Below are 18,955 nucleotides of genomic sequence, written 5' to 3' on the forward strand. Positions count from 1 at the left end.
CAACCCCTCTTTACCTGCTTCTTTCTTGTTCTTCCTAAAGTAGAGAGTATCTCAGCCTCTTCCGTAGAATGACAGCATCTCTGAGAAACTATAATGAGTGGACAGAGGCTAGGACTTTTTTTGACTAAACATCACCAGTACAAGCATGAAGACTTCTTAAGAGCAGATTCTCAATGACTGTGTAAAAGAAGAGCCACGAATAAATCATTTGCTATAATTTATATTCTCAAACATTCTTGAAAACCATAAACCATAAGCAGAGGCAAGTATGTGTCTTTTACATTTACAAAAAGAGAAACTAAGCAGACAGTAAAGCCAGCCAAAATCTGAAGACATTTCCGCTATCTCCCTAACAATGTATCAATGTTCTGAGCGTCTATTAGTGTGGTTTCTTTCACATTTCTAAGGACACTCTCATCCTAAAGTGATGTTATTCTCATCTTCGATCACAAAAGTGATGTAAGGATTTCCAATATTTATTTGAGAAAACAAAATTCTGACTCCTAAATTTGACAAACAGCAAAGTATGTGTGATTCATGTTATTCATATACTTATATCATGACTCTAAATGACCTTTCTGTTGAAAAGTTTTAATAACTGAAAATTGGGGGAAATAAAATCAAAAGTTATTGATGCATATCAGGAACAAAGGTTGACCGGCTTCTCTAGCCACAAAGTGAACAACAGGCTTCAGACCACACTAGGGGCGAGATGAGCTGTTGGATGCGGCCCTGGGGTGCACAGCGGCTGAAGCAGAAGGGCCAGAGAGGCTGAGGCAGCAGTGCCAGGCCTGGTTGAGGCAGAAGTGCCAGCCCTGGCTGCATCTCTGGCTCCGGTGCTCTCTACTTCCTCTCTCCAAGCCTCCTCATATTGCGGCAGTAAGGCAGGATTGACCGAATCCTTGACCTTGGCCAAAAACTGCAGGACTTTCGTCTTGCTGGTTTCTGTCAGCGCTTTAGGACCGCACAGGAACTCATAGTGAGGGGGATCGCTGCCGGGCACCTGCCGGTACTCCAGGTACTCTTCCTGCACCAGATCTTCTGTGATGAGCTTCCTGGGCTCTCCAAAGATGAAGTGACTTTTTCCATCATAGATGCACAGCGTATTCAGGAACTTCTAGATCTTCTCCTCAGGGGCGTGGTTGCCATTCAGGTAGATGACACCCAGCAGAGGCATCAGAAGACCATTCTTCGGCAGCCCCCAGCCACCTCTCATAGACTCACTGTCGCTGAGATCTAGGTTGCTCACCAGGGTATAGCAGTGACTGTTGGGCCTGACTTCCTTCAGCACCAGGCCAAACACCAGCTCCATGCGCTCGGAGGCCCTGCTAAGGATCTCAGGGAATTGTTCCTTGTACCTTCTCTTGATTTCCTGCAGCATTTCGGACCTCTTAATGAGCTCCCTCATCTTATACTTAAACAGCATGTACTGCACCAATAGCTCTGCCTTCCAGGTCAGAAGATCTGTGTGAGAGCTCGCAGCAGCAGCTGAAGCCTGGGAGGAATTTTCACCTTCCTGAACTTGGCCCTTGGCACCTACACCAGATATTGAGCATGCTGTGCCACCTACACCAGATCTCGAGCGTGCTGCGCCACCACCACCAGATCTTTTGCGTATACACCTGCAGCAGCACTGGTGGTGCCTTGGGCTCCCTGAGGCCCCTTGGAGGTGCCAGCAGCAGACGAGCTTGAGGGAGCGCTCTCTGAATCAGGAGGGGAGGAGGAGGTGGTCTCTTCTCCCCAAGATGTGGTAGCCTGATCGTGAAGACCCTGGATCTCAGTTTGGGCCTGGCGACGTTTCTCACGAGCACGGTGCTTACTCTTCTGCCCACGGGGCATGATGGCAGTGACAGGGACCGCAGGCGGGAGTCTGGGCCAACAGACAGGAGATTGGGGCACCTGGAGGATGGAGAATGAGGTGACATGAGCACCTTAAAACAGGGAGACTCTACCTTGGCTTAATCAAAGGCCGCCTCTGCAGGTGTCCTTGAGGACACTGCCCTAGGAACCCACAAGCCTCCTGTTTTCCTGCTCAGCCTGTTCCCACAGAATCCCACAGAGGAAGAACAGAGGCCTTACTTTTCCTCTGAGTCCTCTCAGCCCTGCTTTGGATTTACTCAGATGACAGCAGGTGCCAGCAGTGGGGTTTTCTAAGTTCTACTTCAATATTCTCATGTCAAGTTCTGACGGAGCCTTGACACCTTTCCCTCTGCTACTCTGATGTAGACACTTTAGACCACCCCATGATCCAGAGATAAGTGAAGGGATGCCTCAGTCCACCTCCCTGCCAAGAGATAGATAACCAGTGCTGAGAGCTAATTAGGTCTTTTCTATCCTGAGTGCACTGGGATCATCATTCAGGGTCCTTACATTGGCTCCTTAAAATGTTGGGCACCATTATCCATTTGCGGACTGCTGTCTGCACTTTCAGATTAGACATTTCCCCTCCCGTAGACTTCGTATAAAACAGTAAAGAAGGTGCTCAGCCTCACAGCCCTTCCCTGAGATTTCCTGGGCTGAAATCTGGGGGTTGGGATGGATGCACTGAGTCCTCACTCAGGTTCATCAACTGGGCTCCCAGAAGAGAAGCTCAACTTTCTCCTGAAGTAATGACTGCTTGATAGTAAAAGCCAATCACTCTGTGTCCCAAAATCAGGAAGTGAAGATGACCTTATCTTGCCAAACATGGTATCCTGAGAACAACATCTGGTGCAGGCAGGTTGATGTCCCTGTGGACCCTTACAAGATCCCAAGGTCTAAAATATTTTTTTATTCTGTTTTCTCCTATATGTCTTTTTGAAAATAAATTTATTTTTTACAATTTATAATAGTATACCAGTTTCTGCCACAAATCAATATGAATCAGCCATAGGTATATCTTATGTCTCCTCCATCTTGAAACTCCCTCCCACGTCACACCCCTCTTAAGCTGTCAGAGCACTGGCTTTGAGCTCCCTGGTCATAAAACTAATTCCCACTAGTTATCTATTTTCCATATGATAATGTGTACATTTTCAAAGTTACTCTCTCAGTCTGCCCCTCCCTCTCCCCCCACTGTGTCCACGAGTCTGTTCTCTATGCCGGCATCTCCAGGCTACCCTGCAAATAGGTTCATCAGTACCATCTTTCTGGATTCCATATATATGCATTAATATATGATATTGGCTTTCCTCTTTCTGACTTAATTCACTCTGCTTACAAAAACTAGGAATAAAACTACCACATGAGCCAACAATCCCACTTAGGCATATACCTTAAGGAAACGGTAATGGAAAAAGACACTTGTACTCGTCTTCACTGCAGCACTATTTTCAATATCCAGGACACAGAAGCAACCAAGCTCTACATTTGACTCATGATAAGGTCTAAGGTTTCTCTCTCTGCTGACCACTCCATTCAGACCAAGACCCTTATGTCCCCATTAGCCCACAGTGGGGACCGACATGTAACCTTGAGGTCTCCCAGGGATGACGACAGGGAGATGTGGTCCGAATAATGTGGTGTGGAACATCCACAGCCCCCAAGGTTCTCACCATCCACCAGGACACCTGAAACCCTCCCTTTCCAACCTGAGGCTGCCCCCACTGACCTGGTCTCTTACTTCCCTGAGATGTCCCAGGAAGTGTCATGTCAAAACGCCCGATTCTCCCAGTCCTCAAAATAGGACTGGCGCTTTCTGTGACTCCATTTCTTATGGGAAGAACCCCATCCTCACTCAGCGTCACAGCCATTAATATTGTTGCAGACTAGGTGCCTTTGTTGAACTGGGTTTATTCCATTACAGCAAGGCTCTCACTTTCCCAAAACCACCTCCAGTGGACACCAGGGAGCACCACAGTTGGCCAGCTCTACCCAGGGCCTCCTACAGTCCAGTATAGGGGAGCCCCTGAGTGTGGCCCCCTTGCGGTGTCGAAGTCTGCACATCAGCCCTCAGGGCCCTCATCTAGGTTCTAGACCTCCTCCGGGGGTAGAATCCAGGCCTACCCCCACAGACCAATGCCATAGCCTGCGACACTCTAGACACATTCAGCCGATAGCTCTGAGGGACTCATAAGAGCCATATCAGAGGGCTGGAATGTGGATGGGTCACTTTTATTACTGGGAGGGTTGGAAAAGTCCCATGAGCTACATTCAGGTCCTCACCTTGGTTCCAGACAAGTCCTGAACACTAAGTCTCTGCCATACAGTCCCCGCGGCTACCGGTTGTTCTGCTGGCTTTCAAAGCGGAAGTGGAGGGAGCTGGGTAAGGTCCTACTTGGGGTCCTCCAAGGATGACGGCAGGGGCAGCATGCTACGGGAACCCAGGTAGCTCAATATTCATCCGTCCTTGGGTCCTCCTTGTGCAGTGTATCGGAGCCCAGGATGCCCCCTCCTATGAACCCGAGTCTTCCAGCTCCCAAACAGAGCCCTCGCCTTCCCAAGTCCCTTCTGGTGGGAGGCCAGCTCTGCCCTGAGTATCTCTGCTTGTCAGGTGAGTTGCCACTCTGTGAGCCTCCTTCGCTGGGGAAGAGATCCTCTCACTAGCACTGATGATCCTAAGCTTAAGGCTGGTTATAGTCAAAACACCCCCATCTGCAGATCTGGGTTCTGATCTGGCTAGAGGAGACTCAGCCCTCCCTAAGATCACACAGGTTGAATGAGTGGCTCCCTCTGTAGTGGTCCTCAGTAACACTCAGCATCGCATGTGAGGTCCTCCTTGGATTCAGGTCCCTCCCTCTGTGAAAATGCAGCTGATTATATTAGACAGAGGTCTCACCTCGCTAAGACTTTCTAGAGAGAAATCAACCTGACATCTGTGCCCAGAGCTTCCTGGGGACCACAGCATCAGTTATTTTCCAGGGCCCCCTTTTATAGGGTATGCTACTGTGAGTCCACTTTCAGGTCCTCACATTGACACATGACGAATCCTGTAACTCCACTCTCTGTTTTATGAAGCTTCTTGTCTTACAGCAAGGTCCTAGTCTCCTGAGAATTCCAAGTTGGAAGTCAGGATGATCTTCATGTGAACCTAGTCCATCAGGGCCTCTGAGAATAGACAGTGGGGATGCAACTTGAGTCCTTCCAATTCCTCTTGCATCTTCACTACATCTACCACAGCCTGGGACTACTCCTTCTACTGAGCTAAGATTCCTCTTCTTAGTCTTTGGGTGACCACTATTTTCAGGGGTGATTGTCTCCTCAGTCCTCCTTCATGGAGGTTCCCATATCAGCTTCTGTCCCTCGATTAAAGGCTTCTTGGGGAATGCATATTCCTACAAACATTGAGCAGTTACCCTCTAGCAAATCTTGGCGAAAATGGGTCTCAGTCCCAAAGGTGATGTAAGATTAGGAAAATGCAGCAGAAATTAAGGAACTCAGGACAGATGTTATGATGTCAAAGAGATAGAGGTGATATATTCCTGCTCTTCAGCCAGATTTAGGGTGTGTGCTTAATCGCTCAGTCATGTCCCACTCTTTGTGACCCCATGTACTATAGCCTGCCAGGCTCCTCTGTCCATGCAGATTCTCCAGGCAAGAATACTGAAGTGTGTTACGTGCCCTCCACCAAGGATTGTGCCCAATCCAGAGATCGAACCTAGGTCTCCCGCATTGTAGGCGCATTCTGTACCATCTGAGTCACCAGATTTAGGGTAGTTCTAAAATATTTACTCTTGGCACCTCCCTGTTGGTCCAGTGGTTTTGCGCTCCCAATGCAGGGGTCCTCGGTTTGATCCCTAGTCAGGTAACTTGATTCCACATGCCACAACTAAAAATCTCACATCCAACAACTAAGAGTTCTTGTGCCACAATTAAATCTCACATTCCACAACTAAAGACCCTGCATGTGGCAACAAAGATTCCAAGTGTCACAACTAAGACTCAGAGCAGTCAAAAAATAAATAGAAATAAATATTTTTAATTAAAACAAATAAAATTACTTTCTACATAGAAGGATAGTGCCAGATAATCTTGTAAGCCCTCTATCACTTGAGGGTGTCTGAATTTGCACATGCAGGTGTTAATATGCTTACTGAGCATTATCTCCTTCTCTCCTTTATTCACACCTCTTAATTATTTTGGTGTTTGTATTGCATTGGCTATGTATTCCATTCCAGTGTTTTGGTCACAGAGTCCTTCTTTCTGTCACTCAAGATACATGTTGGAGTGCTAGAAGACAGTGAATTAACTGACTAATGAGCACCTCAGGCCGGGACAAGTGGAAGGGTACATGCTGTGGACAAATTCAGACCAGCGCTCTAGTCCCAGCTCTGTCTCTTCTCAGTTGTGTTGACGGGTCCATCCCAAACTCGGGGAGCCTCAGGTGAAGTGGCTGTTGTAGGGCTAGTGGCATGTAGCTAAAGCACCTGGCACAGTGCCTGGACCACACTGAGACTTTACACAATATCTGTTTTTACTATGAGTATGATTAGTTTCATCCTGGAGGATACCACCGACCGTGAGGAATCTTTTAAATCTAGGAGATGTCAGAGAATCTGTGGCATTCTAGCACATGGAACACCAAATCAGTCCAAAATGCTGTTTAGAAAGAAACTTTCATTTCCACTACTAGGTCGTATTTTGAGTGTGGGGGTACTATTTTTAACTGAATGAAATTCAAAGAATCTAAATTTGATTCCGAGACTAATTCTGTCTTCCTTCCTGTCTGCTCTTTCATCTGAATGACTCCTAGAGACTTCCTTAGTGGTCCAGGGGTTAGAACTCTGCACTCCCAATGCAGGAGGCCTGGGTTCCACTGCTGATCAGGGAACTACGTCCCACATGCCACAGCTTCGCCACAACTAACAGTTCACATGCCACAACTAAACATCCTATATGCCACAACTGAAAGGTTCCTCATGCTGCAACTAAAGAACTCTCAGGCTGCAAGGAAGATCAAGGATCCTGTGTGCCAAAGATAAGACCAAGCATAGCCAAATAAATAAGTAACCAAATAAAATAAACCCCTACCTTCATCAATTTCACCATCACCTAAAATAGACTCACCTCACAGACTTTGGTGGAATTATCAACATAGCCAAAAACGCTGAATGGAATGCCCTTTCAATAAAATGAGCTCTGTTTCCACGACTCACAGCAAACAGTGTCAGCCCACTAGCTTCTGAGTTTTCGGTTTCATTCTACTACTACTTTTATTTCACAGAACCTCCTTGGAGATCATGTGCATGAAACATCTAGGTTGTGCACTGTGTTCACAGGCACTGGGGCAGGAGCACAGGGCACATTCCATCCCCACCCCAGGGGGGATTTCTCTCTGGTCTACTCCTGTTCCTGGTTAGTCACTCGGTCGTGTCTGACCCTTTTCTACCCCATGGACTGGACAGATTGCTCTGTCCATGGGATTCTCCAGGCAAAAATACTGCATTGGGTAGCCATTTCCTCCTCCAGGGGCAGCTTCCTGACCCAGGGATTGAACCCATGTCTCCTGCATTGGTGGGCGGGTTCTTTACCACTGAGCCACCTGGGAAGCCCCATAATTCCAAAGCAATTGTTCAGGGTAGTTTTCCATTCCAGGCTTAAGCCTCTCAACTTTGAGACCCGCCATCTGAGGGTCTGACCCCTATTCAGTGTTTCCACAGCCTCCCTGGTGGGCTCGCCCTGTAGCCTAACTTAAAACTACCTTCCGCTGCCAGACTTTTATTGTCCTAAAGTCTCCAAGTGCCTTGCCTCAGTGTATTTACACTAGACTCCTCATGAGGAAGCCCTCAATCCCCTCACCTCCTTATACCTCATTTTTATTGGGCCCCTAGATCTCAGTTCACCAGCTACTTTATATGAATGTTGCTCTTAGACTCTAGAATTCTATAAGAAGGGGTTGAGTTTATATTTCTTAGCATCCCCCAAACCACCCAGAAGCCTTCCAAAGAGCAGATGCTAAATTGATATCTGAACAATTACAGTGCAAGTGTGCAAGAAAGCAATTTACTGGGATTTCACTTCTCCCACATTCTGAAATAACTGAAGCCAATCCAGGTAAATAAACTTCAATAGTACAAAGAAAGACTAAAACAAATGAAGAAGTGAATACTTCTTAAAAATTTTCTGTATCTGATAATCACACAGACTTCACTGTGGAAAAATTTCCATTTTCCCAAAAATTCCATATTGCAATATCATGTTATCTTGTTCCAAATGACAAGAAATGATTCAAGGATTTCAGTCTGTGCTATGTAATACGAAATTTCTTATTTTTCAACTTGATAATCTGTAGTACATGTGGGAGCGGTGCCATTAGTACGCTTGGACTCTGAAGCTAAACACAACTTTAATTAAAGGGAACAACATTTAAAAACAGAGAAAAGAAAAACCTCCAATTTGTGCATATTGTATAGGAACACAGATACCTTATATGCTGAATTTCCATGAGCCCCACCATGGCCCTCCGCTAGTGGGAAGACTGCCTGCTTTCTTGAAATGCAATGTGAAGTATCTGCTCAGACTTCACTAGGAGTAGGAGGAAATTTGGACATGCTCCAGAAAGTGCACTGGCCCTGGCACCATAGGAGCCCTGGCTGCAGCTCTGGCTCTGGCTCTCTCTTCTTCAGCTCTCAAAGCCTCCTCATACCAGAATGGGAAGGCACTGGACTTGGTATCATCGACATTAGCCCCAAACTCCCACATTCTTTTATATATCTATATCTATCATGGAAGCACTTCATATTACTTTACAAAATTGTACTCATTCCTTTTTATAGCTTCGTAGTCCTCCACTCTGTGGATATATCATGTTCCCTCAATTAACATGGACATAGGCATTTACATATTTTCATGTGTTTGCAGATGTCTCTTCAGAGTTAATTTCTGAAAACACTGAATTACTGGCTCAAATGTAAAAGCACATTTAATTTTCTGACATTACCAAACTGTATTTATGCTCTAATCTCATTCTTTGACATGTAGCTCTCAAAGAATGAGATCAGTATATTCTCTAACACTATATACAAAAGTAAACTGAAAAGGAATTAAAGACCTAGCTTTAAGAGTGGAAACCATAAAACTTTTGAAGATAATATGAGCAGAACACCCTTTGATATAAATCATAGCAATAGTTTTTTGGATCTGTCTCCTAAAGCTAGGAAAATAAAAGCAAATTAAAGTTAAAAGCTTTTGCACAGCAAAGAAAACCATCAACAATATGAAAAGTCAACCTACTATATGGGAGAAAATATTTGCCAAAGATATAACCAATAAGGGGTTAATATCCAAAATATATAAACAGTTGATATAACAGGTTAAAAAAAATCAAGAAAAAGATGGGCAGAAGACTTAAATACACATTTTTCTAAAGAAGACAAACAGCTGGTAAGAGGCACATGAAAAGATGTTCAACATCGTTAATCGTCAAATGAATGCAAATTGAAACCACAATGAGGTATTATCTTATGCCTATCAGAAGGGCTATAAGCCAAAAGGAACAGAAGTAACAAATGTTGGTGAGCATGTGGACATGATTTGTACACTGTTGTTGGGAATGTCAATTGGTGCAGCCACCATGGATAACAGTAAGGAGGGTCCTCAAAATCTAAAACCAGAACTAACACATGACCCAGCATTCGCACTCCCGGGTGTATATCTGAAAAAAAAAAAAATAATAACCCACTAATTTGGATGGTCTCCGTAAGGTACCTGATGCTTTTCTGAGTCTAAGGGTTTCCATTACTCATCTCCCCTTCGCTTCCAGCCTCATCTACTCTCTGCCAGTGACCCCACCCCAGTCCAACCTTCCTGTTTATTAAGAAGGCACCTGTGACTGGCAGAGCCAGTGTGAGATGAAGAGATAGTATTTCCCAGCCACCAGATAATCAGGAGTTTTGGCTGGACCTTTGAGCACACACTGAGACAGTGAGGAGTCAGACAAAATGCACAGACTGTGGCCCTGAAATGGATTAATAAGGAACTTAGTGAGGTGGCCAGGGACCCTCCAGCACAATATTCTACAGGTCCAGTTGGGGATGATACATTTCATTGGCAAACCACAAGTATGAAAAAGAGTGGCAAACCATACTGAGGCAGTGTATTCTCTCTTACAATTCATTTCCCTAAAAACTACCAGTTCACGCTACCTAAGGGTGCTTTTGCAACAGAATTTATCATCCTGACATGAACACTAATGGCAACACTCAGTTCACTACTCTAAGATCACTGTGGTCTCTTGCTTTCATGATTTCTAAATTTCCGTATCCATTTATTCACTGCTATGTGATCAGAACCCAGATGATAGCCTCCCCAGTGCCAGAGGTTGCATAGATCTATAAAACAGAAATACGTACAAAAGAATTTTTCAGAAATGTACTCAGAAGTATGCCATGTGATGTTACCTTAAAGTCAGAATAACCTGCATTAAAGCTTGAATAAACTTTCAGTTCAGTTCAGCTGCTAAGTTATGTCCAACTCTTTGCGACCCCATGAATTGTAGCACGCCAGGCCTCCCTGTCCATCACCAACTCCTGCAGTTCACTCAAACTCACATCCATCGAGTTGGTGATGCCATCCAGCCATCTCATCCTCTGTCCTCCGCTTCTCCTCCTGCCCCCAATCCCTCCCAACATCAGAGTTTTTTCGAATGAGTCAACTCTTCGCATGAGGTGGCCAAAGTATTGGAGTTTCAGCTTTAGCATCACTCCTTCCAAAGAAATCCCAGGGCTGATCTCCTTTAGAATGGACTGGTTGGATCTCCTTGCAGTCCAAGGGACTCTCAAGAGTCTTCTCCAACACCACAGTTCAAAAGCATCAATTCTTCAGCGCTCAACTTACTTTAAATTACTGCTAAAAATGAAAAAAGTAATCCATTAATTTGAAAAGATCCACACAAACACAATGGAATATTACTCAGTCATAAAAAAGAATGAACTTTTGCCATTTTCAAGAACATGGATTGATTGGAAGGCGTTAACTGAAATATGTGAGAGAGAGGAAGACAAATGCTGTATAATACCATTTATATGAAGAATTAAAAAATAAAACAGACTAGGGAGATGAAGCAGACTGACAGATACAGAGAACAAGCTAGTTGTGGTTACAAGGGAAAGCAGCAAGGGGGAGGGTAAGGGCACGGATAGAAGATTAAGAGGTGCAAACTCATATGTATAAAATAGATAATCTATAAGGATATATTGCAAAACAAAGGGGATATAGCCAATATTGTATAACAACTATAAATGGAACATAACATTTACAAATTACGAATCACTTTGTTGTGTCCCTGAAACATAAAATATTATACATCAACTATGAAAATGAAGTGAAAGTGTTAGTTGCTCAGTCTTGTTCAACTCTTTTTGACCCTAAGAGGGTAGCCCGCCAGGCTCCTCTATCGATGGAGTTCTCCAAGTGAGAATTACCCACTGGAGTGGGTAACCATTCCCTTCGACAGGGGATCTTCCTGCCTAAGTGATCAAACCCAGGTCTCCTACATTGCAGGCAGATTCTTTGCCATCTGAGCCACCAGGGAAGCCCACAACAACTATAGCTCGCTTTAAAAACATATATATTCTCTCAGGAACTTTCACATATACAATACAATATTATTAACTATGTGCTTCCCTGGTGGCTCAGTGGTAAAGAATCTGCCTGTTGATGCAGGAGATGCGGGTTCAATTCCTGAGTCGGGAAGATGCCTTGGAGGAGGACACGGCAACCCAATCCAGTATTCTTGCATGGAAAATTCCAAAGACAGAGGAGGCTGACAAGCTACAATCCATGGGGTTGCAGAGAGTAGGAAACCACCTGGCGACTTAAAAACAGCAATGATTAACTACAGTCACGATGCTATACATTATATCCCTGCTGCTGTTGCTGCTGCTACGTCGCTTCAGTCGTGTCCGACTCTGTGCAACCCCATAGACGGCAGCCCACCAGGCTCCCCCGTCCCTGGGATTCTCCAGGAAAGAACACTAGGGCTTATTATTTTGTAAGTGAAAGTTGTGAATGTTTATGCCATTTGGTCATTTACACCCATTTCATCCATCCTCCAACCCCTTCTTGTGGCAACCGCCAATCTGCAACATGATGGACCTAGAGATCATCATACTGACTGAAGTGACTCAGACAGAGAAGGAGAAATATTATATGACGTATCTTAGATGTATAATTTAAGAAGAGATGATACAAATGAATTGAACTACAAAATAGAAAGACTTACAGTTTCAGAGAACATATCTATGGTTGCCGCTGGGGAAGGATGTGGGACAGAGATAGGGGATTTCCAATGGACAGGTACACACTGCCATATTTAAAATGGATAAGCAACAGGGATGTACCGTGTAACACAGGGAACTCTGCTTAGTATTATGTGGCAGTATTGATGGAGGTTTGGGGGAGAGTGGATACGTGTATATGTATGGCTGAGTCCCTTCACTGTTCACCTGAAAACTGTCACAATATTGTTAATTTGCTATACCCCAACACAAAATAAAAAAGCTAAAAGTTTACAAACACTGTGCCTCCAGTGCAAAGGCTGTGAGTTCAAACCCTGGTTGGGGAATTAAGATCCCATGTGCCACATAGCAAACCAATCAACAAAATATCATCACAGAAAAAAGTGATGGGGATCCATGAAAGAAATAATTGATAAGCTAGATTTCATTCCCTTAAACTTCTGCTCTATAAAAATACACCAAGAGAACAAGAAGATGAGCCATAGTATGGGAGAAAATATTTGCAAAAGACATATCTGATGAAGGCTCTAATCTAAAATATACAAAGAACTCTTAATATTAATAAGAAGAAAACATGTAATAAAAAAATGGACAAAAGATAGGAATAGATACCTCGCCCAGGAAGATACAGAGATGGCAAACAAGCATATGGAAAGATGCTCCACATCATATACCATTAGGGAACTGCAAATTAAAAAAAAACAAGCAGATACCATGACATCCCTTTCAGAATGGCCAGCATTCAAAGGACTGACAACACCAAATGCTGGTAAGGATGTGAATTGACAAGAACTCTCATTCCTCGGTGGTGGTGGTGACGCAAAATGGTAGAGCGACTTTGGAAGACAGTTTGCAAGTTTCTTAGTAAACTATACATATTCAACACTGCTGGTAGGAATATAAATTGGTACAGCCAATTTGCAGGGAAAACAGTATAGCAGTTCCTCAAAAAATCAAAAATAACTCATAATACTTTCCACATGCCACTACTATCCAAAGGAAATGAAATCAGGACCTCGAAGAGAGCTCTGCACTCCCATGTTCATTGCAGCACTACTCACAATGGCCAAGAAAGGGAAGCAGCCTAGGTGTCCAGTGACAGATGAATGGATAAAGAAGATGCAAAATATACATATAATGGAACACCATTCACCCTTAAAAAGAAGCTAACCTCTCCAGTTATGACAGTGTGCATAAACCTAGAGGACCTTCTGCTACAGTGAAATAAGCCAGACACAGAAGGACAAATACTGCATGTCATTTATATGAGGAATCTAAAATGGTCAGTCACAAAAACAGAGTAGAGTGGTGGTAGCCATGGTCTATGGGAGGGTGAATGAGAAGGAATTGTAGACTTAAAAAACATTCACAGTCTATGCATGAAACAGGGTGCTCATGGCTGGTGCACTGGGATGACCCTGAGAGATGGGATGGGGAGGGAGGCGGGAGGGGGGGTCAGGAAAGGGAACAATGTACACCCATGGCTGATTCATGTCAATGTATGGCAAAAGCCACTATAATACTGTAAAGTAATTAGCCTCCAATTAAATAAATTAAAAAAAAAAAAAACATTCACGGCCTAAAAGCTGACAGGTATGTTCTCTTTGGTACAAACGTTTAGGACTTCAACCCAGGAGGCAGCGTTCGAGTAACCCTGAGAGAACTGCTCCAAAGAAGGGAGGGGAGGAGCCAGGTTACATACAATTTTTGCAACAAAGGGCAGGTAGTTTGAATATCAAAAGATTATGATAAATGAAGGAAAACCAGATAACCCTGGTTAAGGAATTTAGCCCTTTTCCATATATGGAAAGATGCAAGAATCGGGGCTCACTGAAATCATTCCTTTGATATGAACTTCACATATCTGGGGCCCGTATCCTGTATTTTTACATCCTGTGTTCCCTCAGGGTTCACCATCCGTGGTGGCTGCAACTGTCGATAACTGACAGTGTTTATTCACTGATAAAGCAGGCAGTATTCCAATTTTCAGTATTAATCAAAAGTTACAAAGTTTAATTATACAAAATGGATAAGTTCTAGGGATCTACTACATAATATAGAGCTTATAGCTAAAAATACTATATTGTATACTCTCTAAGAGGTCAAATCTTATGGTAAGTGTTCTTATCCCAGACATAAAACATAAAGGGTGAGAAGGCATCTGTCAAAATGGCCATCATCAAAAAGTCTATAAACAATAAATTATGGAGAGGGTGTGGAGAAAAGGGAACTCTCTTGCATTGTTGGTGGGAATGTAAATTGATATAGCCTCTATGGAGAAGAGTATGAAGTTTACCTAAAAATTAGGACTAAAACTACCACGTGACCCAACCATCCCACTACTGGGCATAAAACCTTAGGAAACCATAACTGAATAAGACACATGTACTCCAGTGTTCAATGCAGCACTATTTACAACAGATAGGACAGAGAAGCAACCTAGATGTCCATCGCCGAATGGATAAAGCAGCTCTGGTTCAAGTATACAATGAAATACTACTCAGCCATAAAAAAGACCATATTTGAGTGAGTTCCAATGTAGTGGGTGAACCTAGGGTGAAGAAAGTCAGAAAGAGAAATATAAACATCGTATCCTGACACATATACATGGAATCTAGGAGACAGCATTGATGAATGTATTTGCAGGGCAGGATGGAGATGCAGACGTAGAGAACAGACTTGGTGACACAGGGGTGGACGAGAGGGAGGGACAAACCGAGAGTAATACTGAAACATACACATTACCATATGGAACATCGACAGCAAATGGGGATTTGCTGTGTGATGCAGGGAGCTCAAAATGGTGCTCTGTGATAACCTAGATGGGTGGGGAGGAGTGGGAGGTGGGGGGATGTTCAAGGGGGAGGGGACATATGTATACCTATGGCCGAGTCATGTTCATGTATGGCAGAAACCAACACAATACTGTAAAGCAACTAAACTCCAATTAAAAATCAACTTAAAAAAGGATGAGAGGGAAATTTTGGAGGTAATGGATATGTTTATGGCATAAACTGTGGTGGTCATTTCACAGGAGTAGACTTTTCTCCAAACTCATCAATAAATAAATCAGAAAAATACTGGTTAGCAAGGAAACCTAGCATATCCCAGTTAAGAGTATGCCACTGAAGGTCACCATGAGGTAGACATCCTCAGTGAATGTAACAGAAAGCTCCAAAATGTTTCAAGGGCCCCAAACTTACCTATCTCTAACTTGTCCTTTTTCATAAACCACTCTTACTTTCATTTATTTAACCACCCACAAGTATCTATTCCTTCCTTATTGTTTGCCAAATTACACTCAAGATAACTTGATTTCAATTATTCTTATATTTTTAGTGGCGTGGGCTCTGGCACCCCCACCCAGAGGGCAGAGTGCGCCAGTCCAGCGGCTTCAAGGCATCATCTCACCTCAGGGGAGTGTCACCCAGATTTCTGGGAAACTCCACAGACAGAAGACAACATGAATAAACTATCTAATCTGCACAGGGTTTCCCTGTACTGGAATAGGAGCACAGGACACATTCCATGCCAGCTTCACATGATGTCTCTCTGATTTACTCACAATCCCAAAGCACAGGGAGATTCAGAAAATATTGCAGGTTTGGGTCTCAACCCCCAAAGGAAATTCCATATCACAATTGAGTCATACAAATTTTTTGGTTTCCCAGTGCTTTCATAAAATTTATGTTTATACAGTACTACAGGTTATTAAGTGGGCAATAGCATTATGCCTCAGAACAATATAGATATCTTAAATAGAAATACCTCTTTGCTAAAAGAAAAAAGATGCCAACCATTATGTGAGCCTCACTGAGTCCATCATTTTTGCTGCTGAGGGTGTGAACATTGCAAGAGGTATCAAAACATGACACACAGACATGAAGTGAGCAAACGGTGATGGAAACATGGAGCCGAAAGACTTGCTGGAAGCAAGGTTGACTAACACACTTTTAATTTGGTAAAGAAAAAGAACAAAGAAAAGAAAAGTAGTACCTGTGAAATACAATAAAGCAACGTGCAACAGAGTGAAGTGTGCCTGTAACTGTTAAAGGCAGTTTCCCATCCCAGGCTTTGTCTTTAAACTATGCGGCCCACCATGGAGAACCTGGTCCCTGGTCACGATTGCCACAGCCTCATCCAGCCCACCATGCACACAAGTTATAATTACTTCCCACCGAAAGACTTACACTTTCCCAAGGCCCACCACTACCTTGCATCAGGGAATTCACATTTGACTGCTGTCATGTCACCATTTCCTTTACATGACAGCTGCTTCTCGACTCTATAATTTTATGGTCAGTGCCTAGATGTTTTTCTCAGCTCTCCAAGTACTAGCATGGAGTCTTCTACGAGCAGAGGCTCAATTACTGTTTAGGGAATAAATGAGCCTGTGAGCATGAGGATGAATTTCTTAGAATTTAATTTTACATTTTTGAATTAACGAAGCATACATGGTCACTTATAATTTTGTAAAACACAGACTACAAAAGATGAGGAAACAAAATACCATCCATCTTACTTTCCCTCTATTTCTGAACCCCATGTATTGCACTGCTTAGTTTTTTCATATTGTCAAGGAAATAACATATTTTAATGCCTTGTTACCTTGCACCAGCTGACTAAATAAGATGGAAGCTTTCCCATTTGTTTTACACAACAGAAAAACTCTTATCCTTAAGACCGATAAACAACAATAAGTCTGACTGATGTCATTCGTACACTTAGAATATAAGCTTTCATTGAGGAGCAACCTTTGAAAAGTAGCAAGAACATAAAAACACAGATTTATCTCTAAATTCCTCATACAGAACACAAACCCCAAGGAATCATACACTGTGCACCCTCTGGGATGCCCAGTTCTACACTACATATAGAACACTGAATGCTATCTTCAGCCACAAAGTGCAGAATTTGGCTCAGCTTCATTAGGTGTGGGATGAACTGCTGGAGGAACACTGGGATAGCTGCTGGCTTGGACCCTCTCTTCCTCACCTCTCAAAGCTGTGATACCCAAGTTCTCTGATAGCTAACAGAAGGGGTGGGGTTGGGGGAGGGGGAAGAACCCTGGCGGGGTTCTCTACAGTCCTCATTCAGAGTCCCCATCTTCATATCTCTCAGAGTCTGACACTCCTCCCTTTCCCGAACTATGTCCACAAGCCTCCAAAGTTTCACCTCATAGAGTTCAGCAGGGGAGAAGTCCGGGAATTGAGCGCATGGGTGCCGCTTTGTGTCGCCATCTTTACTGCCCCATGCCTCGTTCGCACTCGGCGCTCTCCCGGTGACTGGAGTTAGGGCCTAGGTTTCCTTCATTTACAGAATCAAGTAATCGCTTATCTTGCAGAATGTCTTAGATCAAGATATACCGAAGAAATCGGCCTAAGAGAGTTGTAGGAACCGTCCCCTGCTGATCACAGAGATGAGACTTTGGGAGTTATCTTTCTTACAGGACGGGGGAATGGTCCCTTGAGTCCACATTCAGGTCCTCACCTTGCTTTCAGATCAGTCCTGGGAATCCACTCTTAGCCACACGAACGCGCTGAACATCAGTCCAAGCTCTTCGCCAATAGCACGGAAGTTTTGCAGAGACACTTTTGGCTATGGCTGCCCTGTGCACGATCTCTGAGGGATGATGGAAGGGGCGGGGCTGTGTGGGGACCCCGTCGTTCAGTGTTCAGCGGTCCCTGGGTCATCCCTTAGGGTCCTCACCATGCCGTCTGTCAGAGCCCGGAACCATTTGCACTACAAACTTGAGTCCTGCCCCCAAACGAAGCCCTCACCTCTCCGAGTCCCTAGTGGGGAATCAGGGCACTTCTCTGTGCATCTCCTTGACAGGAGCAGTGCCACTCCATTAGCCTTCCTCCATGGTGGGAGAGACCCTCTCATAAGCACTGATGGTCCTCATCTTCCCAGTGGTGAGGGTCAAGATGCCACCCTCCTCAGAACTGGGGTTCCTTCCATCCATTCCTCGCTGAGATCAGACAGAAATGAAGATGCTTCTCATCCCTATAGCTCTGCCTGGAGCCTCTGGGGTTAGGAATAGGGGCAGGGGTCTGTAAAGCCTCCTCATTTGTGGGTCTAGTGATACTTCTTTCTTCACTCAGGGACCTCACCATGGTCCTGGCCAGTCCTGGGACCTGACCCTCCAACCTGAGATTCTCCCTCTACTGAACTGAGGCCATTCTTCTTAGACTGAGACTTTGACCTCACAGAGAACTACAAGGCTTATAAGAGGGCATGTCCTGTCTGGGCATTCTAAGCCTGAGAGCAAGTTTGGGCAGGTCTCTCAATGACCTGTATTTTATGGTGGTTGCTCTCCAGTCCCCACTTACGGGGGCCCAAATTTTCTCTATCTCTTGGATTAAAGGATTCCTGGGGAACACCACATCCCAGTAAACTCTTGAGCAGTGTCCCTAATGCAAACCTTACAGTTTCATGTCCCAGACTGGACCTGAGATGGAGAAAATAACACAGAAGGCACGGGGTAGAATGGGCTGTGCTCCCAGAGAAAAATGCTGCTTCCATCCTTTTCAAAAGCCAGAGTCAGTCTCTTTTCATGACTGGTTTTAATTGATTGACAGGCATACTTTTCAAACATTCTACTGCATGTAATCATGCGTCACAAATACTGTGTTTCATTGCAAACTGAAAGTTTATGGTAACCATGCATTGAACATGTCTATGGCATCATTTCCCAACATCATGTATTCACTTGGGGTCCCTGTTCCACATAGTGTTAATTCTTTAAATATTTTAAACTCTTTCCTTATTTTATTTCTTATGGTGCTCTGATCAGTGGT

The 18,955-nt window shown here is 44.1% G+C and overlaps 1 pseudogene; it reads right to left on the reverse strand.

The window, feature by feature from the left end:
• Window positions 1-200: 200 nt before the first annotated feature.
• On the reverse strand, window positions 201-1,894 carry LOC129639929 (melanoma-associated antigen B2-like; annotated as a pseudogene).
• Window positions 1,895-18,955: the final 17,061 nt, after the last annotated feature.

This window comes from Bubalus kerabau, chromosome X (genome assembly GCF_029407905.1).
Source record: "Bubalus kerabau isolate K-KA32 ecotype Philippines breed swamp buffalo chromosome X, PCC_UOA_SB_1v2, whole genome shotgun sequence".
In the NCBI taxonomy this organism is placed as follows: Eukaryota; Metazoa; Chordata; class Mammalia; order Artiodactyla; family Bovidae; genus Bubalus; species Bubalus kerabau.